The sequence below is a fragment of the Odontomachus brunneus genome, unplaced genomic scaffold, assembly GCF_010583005.1.
Source record: "Odontomachus brunneus isolate Ranch 3 - 2012 unplaced genomic scaffold, Obru_v1 Obru_scaffold_080, whole genome shotgun sequence".
NCBI lineage: Eukaryota > Metazoa > Arthropoda > Insecta > Hymenoptera > Formicidae > Odontomachus > Odontomachus brunneus.
Window position 1 is genome coordinate 568,555 of NW_022639530.1, and position 19,865 is coordinate 588,419.

Sequence of the window (19,865 nt, forward strand, 5' to 3'; positions counted from 1 at the left end):
TCGCATCCTCCCCCATAGTCACCCCCACGTCTTTATTCGCGCACAACTCGCGCTACAGACTCGGAGTTTATTGTCTTGGACGGATGTTGCGTAATGCACGAGAGAGCGAAGTAACTTTGTAACTCTGTACCGGGGAATCGGTTGTTATAATTTCATAATCTCGGGGCGCTCGCGAAAACGAAATCATGTCCCGCGGTTGTGAGAGAGAGACCTTCAGACAAAGAGGAAAAAGAGAGTACTCGCGTTGCCCTTGTACCTCATAAGTATCTCAGTCACTTCTCATCACGATCGACCGAAATCGCTTACATTTCAGCGTAGCGTCGCCTGAGATCGCGCCTAATGACTTTGGTCGTTTCTCGCTATGAAAGGGCAAGGAAGATACGAATAATGGAAGCCGATCGAAGAACCGGCGGAGATAAACTTTTGTAATATAGGGGAAACTAGGGTTATATAACTTCAGGAGTGTGTTACTTATATGTTTTTTTTTTTAATATTTATATTGGAATAATGGAATACAAAATCGCGAAATAATCCTTAGAACATAAATACTTTTCCCTGAGTTTAATTAAAATCAGAATAATATTATAGAAATAGAAAAAGACTGATTTGATAATAGCAAAATAAATTTTCGAGTCTCACGAAATTTTATATGAATATTCCCTATCGTGCCTGAATAAAATTAAGCGATATTTTACTAGCTAGAATAAAATTTCTTGTAAATATATGATATATTGTTTCTAGTAATAAATGCAATTTTCATTCTTAAAATGATTGAAATAGGATATACGAAGTAAAGTCAGCCCATAGTTAAAGGCACACGGGAGGGTTGTGGAGACTTTTCGCAGAGACTCTGAAACTACTAATCAGGATATATATTTTATACGTGACCTTCTTTACCCTGCGCTATTGGGCAACTGAACCAGGACAAGATGGCCACGTTACTGTATATTCGTATTTTAGTTATTACAAAGCAAATGTATTATTATTGCAAAAGTTATTTTATTATTATAAAGTTATTATTATTATTATTACAAAAATATACGATTAACTGTGTCGTGGCGGGCATATAGAAAAACACATAGAAGAAGGTTGCTTCTATCGTGTTTAGACAATTAGTTACAATAATTAGTTGCCTGAGAAGTTGTAACTTCAAAACTCTAAAATATAGGACATCTAATTCCGGTCTCTCTTGTTAGTGATCTTTTGATACACCGTTTTCGCTGTTTGGAGCGCATTTCTATAAAACAACACTACCTCCTTTAAAAACTCGAAGTCTCTCTCATCGCGTTTCTATCCACCTTTTCCTACGCCTCAGTTTTCACGTGGCTTCTTCTTTTTTCTTCCATCCACCACCCTGCATCATTTTATCTCAACTCCTTTTACCTTAGAGCTCCTTTTTCAGACGGAGAAGACCCTCTCATATATCTTTTATACGTCTTATCTGTCGTCATTTTAACACTTTAACAATACTACCATCTCGTGTTTCACGTTAACAACACTATTTTCTTTCTTACCTTGTTATAAAGGTGTCTGTAGGTCTTCTTATATTCGACACGTTAGCGATCGTGTTTCCTCTCGCGCAACATATATATTTTCTGCGTCGTGTATTCATTCGTTATCGTAACTTGTGTTAATATAGCGTCAGTGTTTCCCTCCACGTTCTTTCGCTCCTTTTACGTATGCGATATTTGTTTCGCTGTTTATTAATGCGATACTTTATCCCCCCAAACTCTCTTATATTAGCTCACGCATAATATAAACGACAAGTATCAGCATTCGCATTCAACGCTGTTTTATCGACCGCGACGACAATAATGCGACAGACTAGAGATATAACAACCGCCGCGTTTATGCGGAGTTTTCGAGTCAAACTTTTGTTCTTTTATCTACTGCCGTTTGCTGACTTTATTGTCTTACTTTTACCGCACCCTCCCGTTGCGTTTATCTTTCGCTTTTCTCTTATCTGCCGCGAGCGGAGCGCCATCGATTTTTAGCCACAATAAAAACAGCCCTTCGCCCAGCGAGTCGACCGCCACACGAGCGCGCGTGCCCCTTTATAAGCTTACAAGTATTATCATCATCCCCCCGGTTCTACCGCCGACTCGGTTCACTTCGCATTTTCCTCGCATTCTCCGCGATTTGTCCGGATCCGTTTACGTGATTTTCCGTCTCTTACCTCCCGTCTCGTCGCAGACACGATCGCACGTCTGCGCGTTCCTTTGGTGCAGTTAACGACGTTCAAATGCCGCTTTGTCAATGTGCCTTGTAACATTACCGAGATTCTTACATCTCCAAAGTGTTTGCTCTTCGTCTCGCTGTTGTATTTTCCGCATTATTTTTGAAGCTCGTTAGCTATCGAGATTGGACGCGGCTGAGCTGCTCTTAAAGTGTCTTTAATACCACATCTTCTTCACTAATGAATATCCTTTTTCTCTTTCAGGATCTCTTTAATTTCTTTTTCTGTCCTACTTGGCGCGTAACTGACCAATTTTCTTTTTTTTTTTTATTACCGCTCTTTTATCCAATTATATTTTTTGTATCTTTTTCTTGTCGCAAAGCATTCTCCCTGGAATACAGTAAATTGCTGCCTCTCTCTCTCTCTCTCTCTCTCTCTCTCTCTCTTTCGTGCTCTGTTTTTCTTTCTTTTTTGCTCTACTAGAGACTCCATATTTTCATTAACCTCGCTAATTCATTCGCAAACGGGAGCATTTAAAAGCACCGGATTACTATCCCTTTTTCTCCCCCACCCCCGTCATTACTTTGCCGCTTGTCTCTCTCCCTCTCTCCACCTCTTATTTTCCTTTTATATTTACTCGTATCCCTCCCGGACCTACGTGACCATCTCCTGCGCCTTTTTGCGTCGCCGTAAAAAGACCGTCCCGTCGCCTCACTACTCCGCTCGTTCATGATTTAGCAATAAGTGCGGCGCTTTTATCTCTCCTTCCGTGCCCTTTCGCCATCTTGCGCCTTATTGATACTGCCGACCTTTCTCCGGTACGCCGTAAGCATCGTTCGCTTTTACAACTGCTCGTGGACAAAGAGCGTACCGTCGAGTTACTCCAGCCTCCACTTAGAGTGTGTACCGATTTATTCGCTTACAAGAGCGCAGTTCCACAATTGCTTATTTTTCCTTTCCAGAACATTTGTTCTCCCCCTTCTGTCCCCCTTCCTCTCCTTTTCTGTAAATCACTCTTTAATCTGTCTATTGCGTTACAACGTTATGGTCAAACTTGACGAACGTTATGGTCAGACTTGACACGTGTGCAAAGAAAACTGAAAGTTCTCAGGAAGGAACTTTTATGTAAAAAAGAAACGATAATTACACAATATTCTCGTTTAATATAATCTAAATCTAAATGAACTTGGTAAATATATAAAATTGGCGACTCGCATTAATTATGCATCGCAAAAATTCAGAGACAATATGGCTACGACGAAATCACAAGATTACCAGCCTCACTATCTTTCAGCAAGTCTAAGAAGAATTCCTCTTTCAAGGGGATGAACGACTTTGACGTAAAATAGGTTTCCCCGCCGTCACTTTTTCAATGACCTTTTCCTCCCTTTATCCTCCTTCCCGCAATCTACGTCACGCGCTGCATATAAGCCCCTGTCTTCATGCGTCGTCCTACGTCTTATCTTGCGCATCTTCTTCCTTTTTGCGCGAAACTTACTGCCACCCCTTTTGCCTTGCTTTCGGTCCTTTCCCCGTGTTATTTCTTTACACCATATCGCCGAGACGCAATAAGAGATGGTCAGATAGACAGACATTTATTATGCTCTAAGGGTCCCCTGAGAATGAACCTTCATCCTTTCTGTACAAAAGCACGAGAAAAGCGAGCGCATGAAGGCTCACTGAAGAAAACTCCGAGGATCGGTCGTAGAGATGATCTTCGTTAACCTTCTCGATTCAATGTTATTTTTAATTTTGAAGACACAAAATACTGTTCGTGTACAAAGCATTCGATCACGAATACGTTAATTGGACAAAAATTGCAAAAGGACAAAGCACTTAAATCGTACTTCAAACTACAAATATTCCTATTCATTTTCTACTTTCGTATTTTTTATTTCACTAAAAATTCCGATTATTAAATGACAGTTGATCACAGCATATATATATATTCGTTTGCAAAACAGTTTCTTCTAATTTTCTTCTAAAGTTTGTAGAGCACATTGAATAATTATAATTGTGAGCTACTATTCATGAGACTGTGTGGCAATTCATTATGACAGGACAGCCGAAATGACAATATGAGACATATAATGTCATAGTTGCAACGAAAGATTCAAGAAAAATAGAAGTATTCTTATTATATTCTTATCTATCAGATAAAAGAATAATAAAAGGTTAATATTAATACTTACTGTCAAGCTTTGAGTCTTGTTAAAACCGATTACAGTGAAAGTCCGTAAGCAGTAGCTTGTAATCGTAACTTATAATTTAATGCTCTTTTAACTTCATTGCAGAAAAATGAGTTCAAATCGTTTCGCAAACGAATGTATGCTCGGTTGCAAAGTTTGCATATATTTCTCCCTATGAGATTGTAACGCTTCAAATTGTCACAATTGAGATACATTACTAACGCGATTAGGATGGGAATTGAAGTGACAATATGTAAGACTTCGCCGACGTCACAACAGCAGCAGAAGATTCAGGAAAGTATAAGTTTATATTTTTATCTATTAGATTAAGCATAATAAAAGGACAATATTTACACTCTGTACTGTCACTTCGGCTCCTGTCAGAACCAATTGCTATGCAAGTCCGCAAACAGTAATTGTGACTTTTTAAACTTTATCACAGAAAAATGAGTTCAACATGATTTCGCAAACAAGTGTGTATGCAAAACAGTTTGCACACATTTTTTCTAGTGAAGTTGCAACACTTCAAGTTGTCATGATTGAGAGACATTACTGGTACGTTTGCGAAGTAATCGATTATAATAGGAAACGAAGTAACAGTATATGAGACATCCGACGTTACAACAGCAACAGAAGGAAAACATATGTCTGTATTACATTTTTATTTATTAGATAAGATTAATATTAACAACAATAACAATAATAAAAAAACGATATTTACTATCACTTCAGCTCCTATGAGAATCGATCACCACATAAACATGTCATCAGTGTCTCTCAATTGTGACGAGCTGGAATGTTGCAACTTTATCGGGAAAAATGTGTGCAAAGCGTTTTGCAACTGTGCATACATACTCGAGATTGACAAATACCAATATACAATACAACTTGGCAAAAAAATTGACATTAAAAGCGATTAATGTTACCCGGTAAACACATCCACCGCGTCGTCCATATCGCGATCAGCGACAGCGACGTAATAAAGATGATGGCACACCGGCGTGCAGTTCGGAACGGCGGAAATGGCAGTCGGGGGAAACAGGGTGGAAGCGATGCCGGGTCGTTATTGTAACGATGTGTACCGAACAATTCTGGAATTCGATGTACGGGCGGAGTGACTCAGCGGTGATCGATGCGACGAAGCGATAAGGCGATGGGTACATTATTGCCGCTGCATGAAATAGTAAGTGGTTCCCATGGGCGTTTGACGTCACGGCGCGCAGCGACTGGAAACTTCGAATTACTTAGCCAAGCGTGATCGATCACTAGCCTGTGCGTGCCGTAGCATATAAATAACAATAATAATCATAACAACAACAATAATAATAAAATAATAACACAGCAACTGGCACGATACCAAGTCCCACCCAAACTGATTGTTCGCTCATTCGCTCGTCAAGATTCCACGATTGATCGAGAATTGCTTGATCGACGAGTAATTATATAGGAGTTTTCCGATTAATTCCGATGGGGAGCATAAATAAAAGGAGAGAGCGGAGGGCAGAGAGAACTATAGAGAAAAAGACAGAGAACAGGGGAGTGCGAATTTTACCAAGATTCTTCGCGGCAAAGGTCCTATTCGTCGTGGACCGCTAATCGTGGCTGAAATAAATCGGTCCATTAAGCACCATCCGTCAAAGCGAAGGACAAACAACGAGTCATGTCGAAAAGGAAGCGATGCGTCGAACGAACGAACGAATGAATGAACGCAAAAAAAAAGGAAAAAAGTAGGGCCGAATGCTGTTGAGATGTGTTGCGGCAGTTAAGCGATGCTGCTTTTCCTCGAAGGGGCAGCAGGTGCACTCGCGCGGCCTGATAAAATATTCCGCAGGGTCGCGTCACCCGAGATTACAAGGTCGGCACTCGTCGGCGCTATACGGGGAAGGTCAAACGGCATTTTGCCGTTACCGGCCCTAAGCTCGCCGCACGGGTTCCCCTGATTTACCCATTGCCACCGCAGAGCGGAAGTGGAGCAACGGATGATGGAAAATTTGCAAGCCTCGGGCTGCGGTGGCTCATTACTCGCAAATGCGCGGAGAGCGTGGAAGCGAGATGGAGAATAAAGTAGGCCAGAACACAGCAGGGTACAGTAGGCAGTATGTACTGTATTCTAAGACTGTAGTCTCTCTTAAATAATATTATACGGGTTAAGTGACGACGTTATGAGATGATACAAATTTATTACATAAGTATAACAAGGCACAAAAGTATACATTAACCTTTTGTGTCACAAATTCTTGCATCAGATCAATTCTTTTAACTTTGTACTCGGAGATTTTCTGGGTCACTTGATTATGAATAAAAAATTATAACTTTAAAATTAATACTGGTTCATACTGGTTCTGCCATTTTAGTAAAAGTTTGAAAATACTCAGATTAGGATTCAGAGACCTAAATATTCAGAATATTATTATAAGAAATATTGAAAAACTGTTCAATCTAAACTATCAAATCTAGTTCATTAATGCAGATAAAAGAATTAATTTAATATAAAATTCTTGGAGGTTGATTAAATTGATATTAATCACGACAAATGTAATTTCGATAGCTTTGCACGATATATTAAACTGAAATAAAACAATTCGATAAAAGTTAACAAAATGATGGCAAAAACACTTAATAAATCGAAGAAACAAAGTGTATTTTATGGCAATAAAATTTAAGTAAGTAGTATTTTTCGAGGATTCATAAAATTTAGTTAAATCCATAAAAAATTTAATACTTTATTTAATGCTTAATTATTCTTTAATTAAGAATAAAAATATATTTTCATTTGTAACGATATATTTATTTGAGTTCTTGAGTTATTTCTGTAAAACCGTTGAAAAATATTATTTTGAAAGAAACGTGTTTAAAGTTTTGATATAACTTCTCAACATGAAGTATTTTATTTATATCAATAAAAAATTGCCTAGAATGTAAAATATTGTTTCTAATTGAATTTTTTTTGCCTTAGCAGCAGCTTGCCTCTTCTTTGCAATCCTTACCTCTTTTGTTGAGGAAAGTGCATCGATTTCCGTTCTCTCTTTTTGAGGTGATTCTTACGACATAAGTAGAACGTTCTGACGAACTGAGTTTTCAAACAGATGTAGTGAGTTGTAGGCTTTTTCTCACTATCGAGTTTTATGAAATGGTTCCTATAAAACTTTTTTATGTTCTTGATACGTTATTATAATTGTTAGCTCTCTTTTAACTTAAATTTTAGAATTTTTTAATTTAATAAAAGGGAATGTGCAAAAATCTCAAAATAGATTTTTTCGAAATTTCCAACTTCTCCTCTCTTGAGAAAATAAAATAAAAAAAGAACTATCCATTTTTCTCAATTTTTGAGTAAAGAATTCTTAGAATTTGCAAACATATAAAACATTTAAAAATTCTCTAACCTTAATTATAGTTTTTTTTGGTCTAATTATATTGCGATATTAGTTATTATATACTTAACAAAAAGCACTGATAGCGAAGAAGTAAAAAAGCGATATGACGAAATGAGATTACGATGACTGAGACCAATGTTAAGCTTTCCCGAAAGCTTGACATGGGTATTTACGCGAATGCTTCCCTAAATAATAATCGAGTACCTTTATCGACATGTCCTTTGCGCGCGTGATTCGCACGCGATTTTCACGATTCCACGCGTTTTATTCCGCGTCATGCGTTGGGAGCCCGATTGGCAAGGCTGTCATCAAGAGATAGCAACGAGTTCTAACTCGAGAGAACGGAAATAAAAAGCGTGAATCGTCGCTGCGACATTGCGAACCGCGTCGATCCATCACCGCGTTCGCTCTCACGCGCGACTTCTCTCTTCCACTCATTTTTTTTCCTCTCACCCCCCTCTCTGCCCTCTGTTTCTCTCTCGCCGCGCACCCCTGTCGCAGTTAAACTCGCTTGCACTTCACGTGGAATGCGACGTGAATGTCGATGAGTCGTGACAGGGCGGAATTCACTAGCGACTTAACGACAGCGTTCTTGTTGCCGCTGCATTTCGCAAGTCAGTTTCGAACAACGCCCAACCCCGATACAAGAAGCCGCTCCAGCAGCTGTTGACATTTATGTAGAATATGACATCGACGTAAATGGAACCGTATTTAAACGGACCGTGATTCCCCCGAGTTAAAACACCATCCCTACTAAAATTCTTCGTAGCGATTTATGCGAAAAAGTTTCTTGCGTCTCGTAAGTCGCTCGTTATTTACAAATTTACATATTCTTCCTAGACCGGCAATGAACACGATGACTGCCACTGTATTTAGGAAACTTCGTTCTCAGCACCATCATAAAGTTAGAGCCTTATTTTAATATGTTAATCAATTATATTTATTATTCAGCAAAACTCACGAAAAGAAAAACTATATGAGTTGACTCGTAGTTAACATATGGAACAAATAATTTTTTTCGTGCGTCAATTATACAAAGAAAGTACACAGGCCTGCGAAATCCGGTCTAAAAAATATTTTCCTATGCAATTTTGTGCGCTGAATCCGAATCTGTCTGTAAAATATGCCTAGTAGGTTTCCGAGATTATTCTAACGTAAAAGTGCTAGAATGGTCGTTTTTGTCATTTTAAGGCTAAAAAACTATGAAACGTATAGCTATTCGTCAATTTAGCGTCAGAGGATTCGAATTCTATATGAAAAAATCTACAGAAATGCACATAGTTAGTCTCCAGCATAGTCAACTACATGTAACAGTAGGATATATGAATGTATGTTAACAAAATCTATATTGCTGAACTATACAGCACATTAACCCTTTTGAACACTGAACGCTGTATCATATTGATTTCCTTGAATTTTGTGTGTAAGACGTTTTGAGGTTGTGAATTATGAGTTATAAGCCGAAAAATATAAAATTCGAAATTCTAAATGGGATAAAATGACAAAAAATGACTATCTTAGTACTTTTAGTTTAGAATATTTCAGAATCCTGACGTGCTAGACACATTTTACGGGTAGGTTCGTATTCAGCGCACAAAATTACGTAGGAAACCACCAATAATTGTCAAACAACGTTCAATATCCTTCATTTTATAAGCCTGTATATTCTGTCTACTTACTTTAAAAAATTCATTGTCTACTTACTTTAAAAAATTTATAACTTCTAATTGATACATCTTAGCGAAAAAACTCGCACGTTGAAAAATAAAAATAGATTTTGAAGAGGAAAAATAGTATTAAAGTAAAAATAGAAGTCTTTTGTGAAAATGTAGGAAAAAATTTCCTTTCTCTGTAAATCTTACATGAAAATGTCCAAAATAGCCAGAATCGTCACTTTTTTACCATTTTACCCCATTTATCTAAAAAATCTGACGTTATAAACAATTTTTGCGGCTAGATTCGAATTCAGCATACAAAATTACGTAGAAAATCACCAATTCTCAAAAGCTTTTAAATTTCACAGACCTGTGATATCATTCTCTCCTAAGAAAAGCGATTACGCACTTTACTGTTCTTCTTTCATGTGATGATTATCTTTAATAATAATCTTAAAATATGCTCATCACAAGTTTGAAAAAAAGCTTCTTATCAAAAAAAAAGTAAAAGTTCTGTATTAAAAAAAAATAATGTATTTTTTTATAAAAATATTTTAAAACTTTATTTTGAAAAAAAGTTAATTTAAATTCAATATAACAAGTAAATTGAATTTTTGTATTAATTTAATATTATTGATTAAAAATTCGAAACTTATTAAATTTCAGAATGTATTTTAAATAAATTTGATATTATAATGGATTTTTATGGATTTCCAGATATAATATAAATTTATGAAATATTTGAAAATAACATTTAATAGAACGAAATATGTATTTTTCTGTATATATACAGAGAAAAATATCATTCTACTGCTAAAAAAAGCGATTATTCAGTTTATTGTCCTTCTTATAATGGTTACCTTCAATAAAGAATTTTTTTAATGACAATATTGAAATATAAATTTGTAATACTCATTACAAATTTGAAAACAAATTCTTTATCATGTACTTAAGAGAAGATTATTAATTTATTATAAAAAAAGATATTGAGATTTATTCTCTTCACAAGAATATTATAAAACTTTACGGAAGAAAAAATGTTCTCGACTCAACATAGTAAGTAAATCGAATTCTTCTTTAATTGAATGTTTTTTATTGCAATACTAAATTTTTTGGAAGTTAAAATGTATTGTAAATAAATTTGATATATTTGTGTATATGATGAAAACTTTTGATATATAGATTGGCGGATATATAAACTTATGAAATACTTGAAACATTTACTTGAACACACTACGTATTTTTCTGTATGTTCAGTGATGAGAGCTTCACTTGCCCCAACTTTCGCGTATGACGCTAAATCTTTCTCTCACGAATTAATAATAATAATAATTGCAAGCATTGCTATCGCCCACCTGGCATACATTTCTCGACGTATAATAATGTCACCGTGACTCGAACTGGACAGTCGAATTAATGCTGTATCTCGACCGAGGGAGTATCGCGGATGAACATGTACTGCGCCGCGACGTTTCCGGCCTGACGTCGCGTCAACCCGTCTGTGCGGAACGGGCCGTATTCGTCCGTTGTTACCGTACAGACGGTATGGCATCATCGTGCCCCGCGATATTATGCTCGATTAACGTGGAAACGGACAAAGCCGCGGCCTTCGTGTCGAGCGCCGTGTCCGACAACCCGTTAATCGGTGACTTTAATAAGAGCCTGCGAGGACACGACGCGCGCGTTGCGATGATAATCGATCGCGCCGTTACCATCATTGTAACGCTCCCCCTGAGCTAAGTTGGACAATGAGCGCAACTTGGGCGCAACTGTTGTAAGTTCGACAAGCTGAGATAAAGCACGGGAAATCGCGCAGGATGTAAGCTACTGAGAGATTATTTGTTTAGTTGGAGGAGCGAGTTCTCTCTTCTCGCTTTCTATTTATCTTTGGCGTGCGCGTCGTATGATTGCAGGTCTTATTTAGTTAATAAATAAACTCAAATCTACCGAAAGAACGGCACATAATTAGTGAGACGTGAGAGGCGACGCCTTGCGCTCTATAGTCGCACGTTTAATGTTAAATGTATATATATATAAATGTAAATATATTCTACACTTTATTTCGTGCAAAATATTACGTATAATATTACGTATGATTCAACAATTGACGTTCTAACGTTACATGCATGATGAAAATATGAAGCAATTCTTTCATAATGAACGAAGCTCAGAGCAAAGCTACAGAAAAATTTTCAGAATTTCATGTTTTACCGTATACAGAGTGTCCCTTCTGTAATTTTTGTGGGAACGTAAAACGGATTGAGGTGAACATAAAAGTCCTATGCCTTTTCGCAATATCTTGAGATTTACTCGAGATATTAATTCAAAAAGATTAATGAATGATCACGAGCGATATAATAGATTTGTACTGACACTGCCTGCCGTTATATACTTATATATCAGGTCAAACAAATAACTTCAAAAAGTAAATAGGCTGAAAAGTAAATAGTTTATAGTAGATATTTCATATTTTGTATGTACTGAAAAGTGTCAAGATAAAATGTAAAATATCTCGGGAAGAGTATTCTCGATGATTTTATTCCAGGATCTTTATACGCAGAACGACCAGAGGAATCGATTTATGTTAAAAAAACCATATAATTCCATTTAAAAAATTAAAATTTATTTCAATAGAAATCTTCAAAAGGTTATTCTAAATTTAAATAAATATTATTATCTTTTTTTCACTTTGAAAAATGTTACAATTTTAGTCTAAGAAGTTCCCTTCTAAAATCCTTATGGGTTTTGAGATATATTTGAAATATATTTTAGTGAATAAATTAAAATAAATAATTAAATTTTAAATAATCAAATTCTCTTCATTTATTATTTATCTCTCAGGACATAAATATGCATTTAATTTAATTTTAAATATCAAGAGTATAAAGCTTAAAAACACTTCATATGACTATTTCAACAATTAATAATAAATTTAAATTTTCTCCGAACTTTATGGACAAATAATTGTTATTTTTTATTTCTAGAAGATTCCAGAAGCAGTTTCCAATGATTAGTTAAGATTCTATCAATGGATAAAAACTGATCTATTTTTTAAATCTTCCTTTGATCGCTGTGAATAAATTTCGAAACGAGACAATCAACGGCTGGTACAAGGCGCTTTGAGTTGCTCGTTCGCGAATGTTAGAAGGTACGAGACGTAAAAAGCTATTAGAGGAGAAAAGTTCGCATCATGAATATTAATGTGTCCGAGGTTCAATTAATTTGCACAGCGCCGGTTCTTTCAGAGTTAACTCGCTAATTGCGATTACGTAATTAAGTATATCTTTACTAACATCTCTACTTGGCGATGATTTGTATCAAGCTGGACCCATGTACCGGCTCGAATTACATGTTAATGCTACATGCTAATTGCAGCGACTGCAGCAAAATACTAATGAGTTAGTTATTTAAATAATTACTCGCACGGTGAAGACGGACGATTGTATAGAATGTGATGTGACTCTCAAGAAGGGCGAAATATACGCCAACGAAGCAATTCCCGCGGTCTCACCGGCAAAAGTGGATTAAAGAGACACCCTTTCGAGCGGAAAATCGGCTGGCGCACGCCGCCGCGAGGCAGTTGATGACGTAGTTAATAATTAAACCACTTCCCCGCGACTAACGAAAATAGGTCGCGCTCGCAGAATCCGCCGTCTCTGGGGAGGCCGAGTGCATAGCGCGAGTTTGCGGGGGTATGAGGCGCCTTTTCCACCATAAATCATGTCGGCGGAAATCCGCGCGCGCGGGACACACGGTCGAGGCGCAGTTCAACGATGCGGACGACATAACCTTAAGCAGCAACCGACTCGCGATACCGGATCGCGAAACGCGCAATACAACAAGACCGACCGCCGAAGCGAGCTGAAGCGAGCGAACCTCTCGACCGAAGATACAACGGCTTATAACGATCGTCGCATTGTTGCTGAGAGAATCGAGCGACGTACACTTGACCCTTGTTAGCCAACTAAGAGATAAAGTCAAAACTAACTCTAAATGCGCCCAAAATTGTTTTCAAAATACAAAAGGAGACACTCCGGTGGAAACTTAATGAAGTTTTCGAGCAGTTACCGGACAGTTGCGTTAACTTTTGTTTAGTAATCGAGGAGTGAAACTACTTGAAATTCCAAACAGGATATAACGATTTTCCGGCAGTTACTGCGCACGAAAGATGCGCAAAATTTGAAGCCATTTATTGAGTGAAAACAGAACAGTAAATGGGCAAAATGCTATGTAATTAGATTAATAACCAAACGTCTGTTGTTGATAAAATAGATAGATTTGTCGTAGTATCTTTTGTGCATCCTTTTTAATTACAAAATTTTAATATTAATGAGATTTGTAGCGCAGGAAATCTTTATGCATAATATATATTTTCAGGTTTTTCGTCTTTTCGCGTGACATTTTTTACAACTATCAAGTGATATATCTTTTATCAATTCTTGTTCTCTCTATTTCAAGTTTTTTAAGTCTAAGCAATTATGCCAGTTTTCATTTATATTATTACCACCAGAATAGTCTGATGGTATGTTCTTATTGCAATAAAATAAACATATGAACCATATATTATTAACATATAAACCATTTACCTACTTTTATTTCTCATCTTAGTTGTTACCTTTGTTTAATATCAAATGCCTTATTGCTTCAAATTTCCTATTTTTACTCTATCTCTTCTATACATTTTACCTACTTTTATTTCTCATTTTAGTTGTCATCTTTGTCGCAAGATTTAATATTGTTAAATGCCTTATTTCCTCCAATTCCCTTTTTCCCTTGTTTTTTTATCTACTCTTGTAGTTGTGTACTATTTCGGGTTTTTTAAGTCTAAGCAATTATGTCAGTTTTCATTTGTATCATTACCATCGAAATAATCTAAGACATTCTTGTTGCAATGAAATTCTGTATTATTAAGATATAAACTATTTGTTTTTTAACTACTTTTATTTTTAATCTTAGTTATCATCTCTGTTACAAAATTTAATATTGTCAAATACCTTATTCCCTCCCTTTTTTGGATTATCTTTTCTATACATTCACTTATTGCTCAATTTTAAAATCTTTTTAACAATATAAGTAAATGTTTTAAATTTATTCACGATAAACATTATAATACGTGCACGTTATAAAATTGAATTAATATTACTGATACTGTCTTGGAAAAGATCGATCCACATATTGTAAACTGCTTCAACCTCTATCAAGTTCTTATCTAGTTCCTATATTTTTACAACTAACGAGAATGCATTAAGATTGGGCGACAGTATAAAACCAATAAGAACCTGTGGATGGTTATCTATGCAATAATAAACAATGGATGGTTATCTATGCAATAATAATAATTGTGTTTTATTTCTTTATTTTCACTACAAAATGCATGTGTGTGTGTGTGTGCACAGGCTTCTATTCATTTTATACTTAATAAGTTTCGATTAGATATCGATAGAACCTTACATTATTTATTTTATCTAACAAAAGAAGATATTCTCATAGTTTTATAATTATGTACAAATTTTCTTACACAGAAAATAATGACGATGGTGATGCGAATCACACATTGTTCGGATATCTTGTGCAAAAAATCAAGATAGTAATTTCTTTTTTTTTTTGTTTATACGAGGCCACATTGTCAAGAAAATCGACTTGAAAGATTAGAAATCGGATATTATTTATTTGTGGATTTTTATAAACCTGTATAGTCATCATGACTATCTGGATATTTCTCATGACTCTATCTCTTCAATTATCCTTCACTCACGACTAAACCATTATTGCCGCGCTCAGTTATGTCACTTTTCTGACATATTTCCTCTCAATCCTTCTGTTCTTTCTCTCGGCACAAAACATTATTTATTACCGACGCTATTTAATCGCAATTGCCGCTAGCACAATATCCTTTTAACGCCGCGTCGATGTATTTCTATTTCTATTGCATTATGCATTTTGTTTTATATTACAGAAAAAAATGCATTTGTAACATACACGGGCAACCGAGCGCCCGAAGGGGAAAAAAGGTAGGGCGGACTGCAAAAAAAATCTTGCCAAAATGAAATTTCGTGAGATGAAACGCAATACTGCCGACTCTCCGCGAATGAGGCGTCGTTGCGATATATCGTGCGGCAGGGGAGGGGAAAAAGCGATTAATCCACCTCGTTTGCACACCACATGGCCGGCAGCTGCTTTCGCATTCGGTCGTTGCCGGCTATCGAATGGAAATGAATTCCGCCAGCGTTAGTTTCCACGGGCGAGAAGCAGGCCGTGCTCTTTGATGTAAGCGTAACCGCTATTTTTCGAAGAGCCCTTGCCGCTAACACTGATTTTTCCACCTCAAAGAACGACGCGACGTCGACGGAGCCAGGCTTCGACGATTTTATAGCGTGTGCGATTCTGCTGGGAAACTGGCGACAACGAGTCGCGCGAAACTAAACCGATGTTTTCGCGAATAGTAACATCAAGGATATTTTCTGAGATGAAAATTAACGAAAATCATTAATTAGAGGGAAAAAGTACATTCCTAATCGATGGAAATAGGTTAATTCTAATCTGCTATAGGTTATTTTCAAGCACCCGTTACTTTCAACACCCAGATAGAACAGATAGTCAAAATAATGTCAATCTGACGTTATTTTTTTACCAAATATCAACCAAATTTACGTCATTTTGGTGAAAATAACGTGAGATTGATATTATTTTGACTATCTATTCTATCTGGGCAGTTAATTTTTAATTTTGAGTTACCCGCAAGCTAATGAAATGAGGACTTTCATTTCACGCTCTACAAAAGTTAGAGTTTGTGGGAATATGTGGTTTAAAACATATTTCAGCTATTTCATTGGCCTATAACAAAAAAGCAAAACTGTTACGGAGGAGGGAAGGGGAAGTAACTTTTAAATTGAATGTATTTAACCCCTTGGCTGTTAAGGGAAAGAAAATGCTTGTAGACCAAAAATCGAATCAAGAGATCAAAATGAAATAAAAATTTTCAAATTAAAAATAGCGCATCCAATATGACGGACCAAAAAAATCGTTTGATTCGCATAAAAGTTTATATTGAGGGTTTCAAGAAGCCGCTATTTTCAAATTCAAAATTAAAATTTGTTATTGAAAAAATGGCGAATGTGGCAGCGAAAAATATGAAATAATTAAAACCCATCACAATTAATTTTTATTCAAATTGAACTATATTTTTAAATTATTGCTCATTATATTGAATTTGCCATTTTTATTTATAAATGTTTGTTTTGAATGTAAAATCAGCGGGTTCAAAAACATTTAAATTCCAAATTTTATGCGAAGAGAAAAATTTTTTAAATTTTCGGTCTGCCATATTGGATCCACCATTTTGAACTTCGCAGTTTTATCCGCAGATTTTAATCCAGCAACTAAGAAAATATAAAAATATAGTATTACATTTTAATGAGATTGCTCTGGTATAAATATCTTTTTTGAATATGCGGATATTTTCGTCATAAGCACTTTTGGTCAAGTTTATTTTTGCAAATATTTACATCATTGACAGTCAAGGAGTTAAGGAAATGTAAAATAAACACGATATTCCGTTATGTTTCGATCCTTTACGCATTAAATATAATATGTAGGTAAAGCTTCATATAAGTAGCTTATTAATTTTCGGTTTATTGTATCTGATTAACACGTTTCTGTACCGCTAAATAGCTTTACCTTTAATCACGAACAGAAAGAGTCAGGTGTAGCTAAACTTTATAATAATTTTAATATAATCCGCAATATATAAAATATTAACATATCGTAAAATGTTGAGACTATTGATTGTTGAGACTAATGATTTTATTCGCCTCTTAATAGAAAAAATGGTATATTTTCATACACTGAAATAATTATACTCTCTGACAAATTGAAATATATAATACTTTTTTTAACAATTAAATACTGAAAATGCTAAAAAAAAATCTTAGAGCATCAATTTATTAAATTTATTTTCAGAAAAAATCCTAAATTTTTATGCAAACTTATATTTTTACCACATTTCTCTTTATATTGGCAATATAATAAAATACTTAAATGAATATTTGCGATAATCTTTATACATAATTCCATTCTACAGACTTGAAAATGTGTTTATCATTTCCTATAGATTTTTATTAGCACTTTTGCGGGATGTGAGTAAGCGAAGACGAAAACGACCTCAGCGTGCCAGATCAAGATAAAACATGTGTGTCACGTGAAGGTCAGTGCGATAGTAGAAGCGCTAATGACAATGAAATACAACGACAAAAGCAATAAAGAAAAATAAACAAACATTCTACAGAGATACGAAATCGTCATGTCTGATGTATGAACACGTCACGTCTTACTGACGTTGATAGAGTAGACGATAGGCTTTATTCGCGTAATTACGATGAAACGCTTAATTATCTAGAAACGATACTCCCGTTTGGCGGAACGCATCGCGTACAGTATTCGCGCAACGCGCGTCGCCTCGACGAGACCGCCTCGACGTGTCGGATACACGGAATAAAATTGTTTGGCGTATCATCCTCAAAAGAAAACTTTCATTAGCTTAATGAAACGGGTGACTCTGGCAAAAGCTAGGCCGCAGGCGCGGCCCGTATCCAGGACACAAAGGGAAAGCAACCGGCACAAGGAAGGGTGAGAGGGTTGGTTGACGGAAAGCGTGGAGAGAGAGGGGGAGGGGGAGGAGGAAGGGCGAGACGGGAGATGCGCGCCTCGGTAAAGCCCGTCGGCACTTTAATTAGAGAAATTAAATTTTCAAACGAAACACACAGCCTGACCCTCCTCTTAGCCCGGTCGGCCTTCTTCGTCCGCGCAGGAGATGCGATGAACAGTCAGGACGATCCATCTCTGGCAGCAAAACGACGAGGACGGCGCGGACGGTGCGGACGGTAACGAGCAAAGAAAGCGTCATAGTGCCTCGGTTTCCCGCGGAACTGTCGGCAGATAATATGCGTCCGCGCGCGCGCGCGCGCGTTCCTCGACGCGAAAAATACATATCTACGTTGAAAGTTGTTCTTGCGAGCAGGACGGCGCGAACGCGAACGCGAAACTTGAAGTACTGTTCGTTAAGCGTGCAGTAGCGACGTGATTTACGACGACGCGAGTGACGTCGTTTGCACGGATCTTTCTTGCGACAGAAGCAAGAGGAAAAGGATGGAGAGAGACAGAGGGAGAGAGAGAGAGAGAGAGAAATTTCATAAATAAATGTATTATGACACTGCAGAACGCACGAGTATTCACTCACTAAACCAAAGTAAATACAATTTTAAATCCCTTCTTCCATCGATTTCAAGAGCACCGGTATCGATCCCCGCGAAATCGTATGTCAAGCAGCAGTGATATTAAATACTCTCCTCGTTAATTCCGCGCGAGTCTTTTTTCTCGCGGCAGTTCTTTCCCTGGAAGTCGCTGACTTTCAGGCAAACAACGGACTTCCGTTCTTGCCATTGTCTAGAATGAGAAGCAGCGGCCGCGAGTTAAGTGAGCGTGGCGCGAAAGAGGAAAGACGAGAGGCGAAGGGGTTAATTCGAAGGAAAACACCATCGTAGAACGTGATATTCTCGACCTTGGCGATTCGCAGGCGAACTCGAACCGGCGATTCGTTTTATTCACGGTCACGAACGCCCAACAAGGTTTGTATCGCCTGCTTGAGTTTCCTCACTCGAGCTTCTTCTCTTTTTTTCCTCTTTCCTTCCTTTTATCCTTTCCCCTTGTCTTCCTCGACATCAAGCGCCAATAATCGACTTCGAAGTGGGTGTCAAGCAGCAAGGAATTCAGAGTAGAACGGACGAATGACCGGCCTTAAAGAAATTAGTTTTAAAGTATTCTCCTTTTTAATGAGAGGGTAGCCGCACTTTCTTCTCTTTCCAATTCGAGCGGCGACGTTCAAAAATCGCGGCAACTGCGCCACTCAGCTTAATATCCCTAACTATTATTAGTTTTGAAACTATTGCTTGTCTAGTAGCGCGGGAAACACACTCGCACATTTCATGTGACGCGTACTCGCGAGGTCTCGCCATATTATTTCCTTTGAAATCCGTTAATCCAGCATAATGTACACGTGTGTATTTTACCGCTAAGTTGTAGAAAGCTTTTTATATGTAAAACTAATTTTACCCCTTGGAGGTTCACTAAATCAGTTTAATTACTTTCATACTCGCGTGCGCGTTTTTCTGAATGCAGGAGTTTCCTTTGCAACGTAATGTTGAACGTCAACATATCAATATGAATTAAACAATGTATCTAGCATAATTACATTAAATAAGACACTTATTTTCGCAGCTTTTTTAACACCTTCCTTGATATATACGAACGGGAAAAAATAACTGTATTAAGGGAATGCTGTGGTAAATGTGTCTAAATGTGTATCGAGAGACAAATGCTGATCTTTTTCCATAAAGTTTACGTTGTATTCGCTACACAGAATTACTCTGAAGAAAGAAGTGCTCTTCCATAATAATAATATGTGTGAGAATATTTG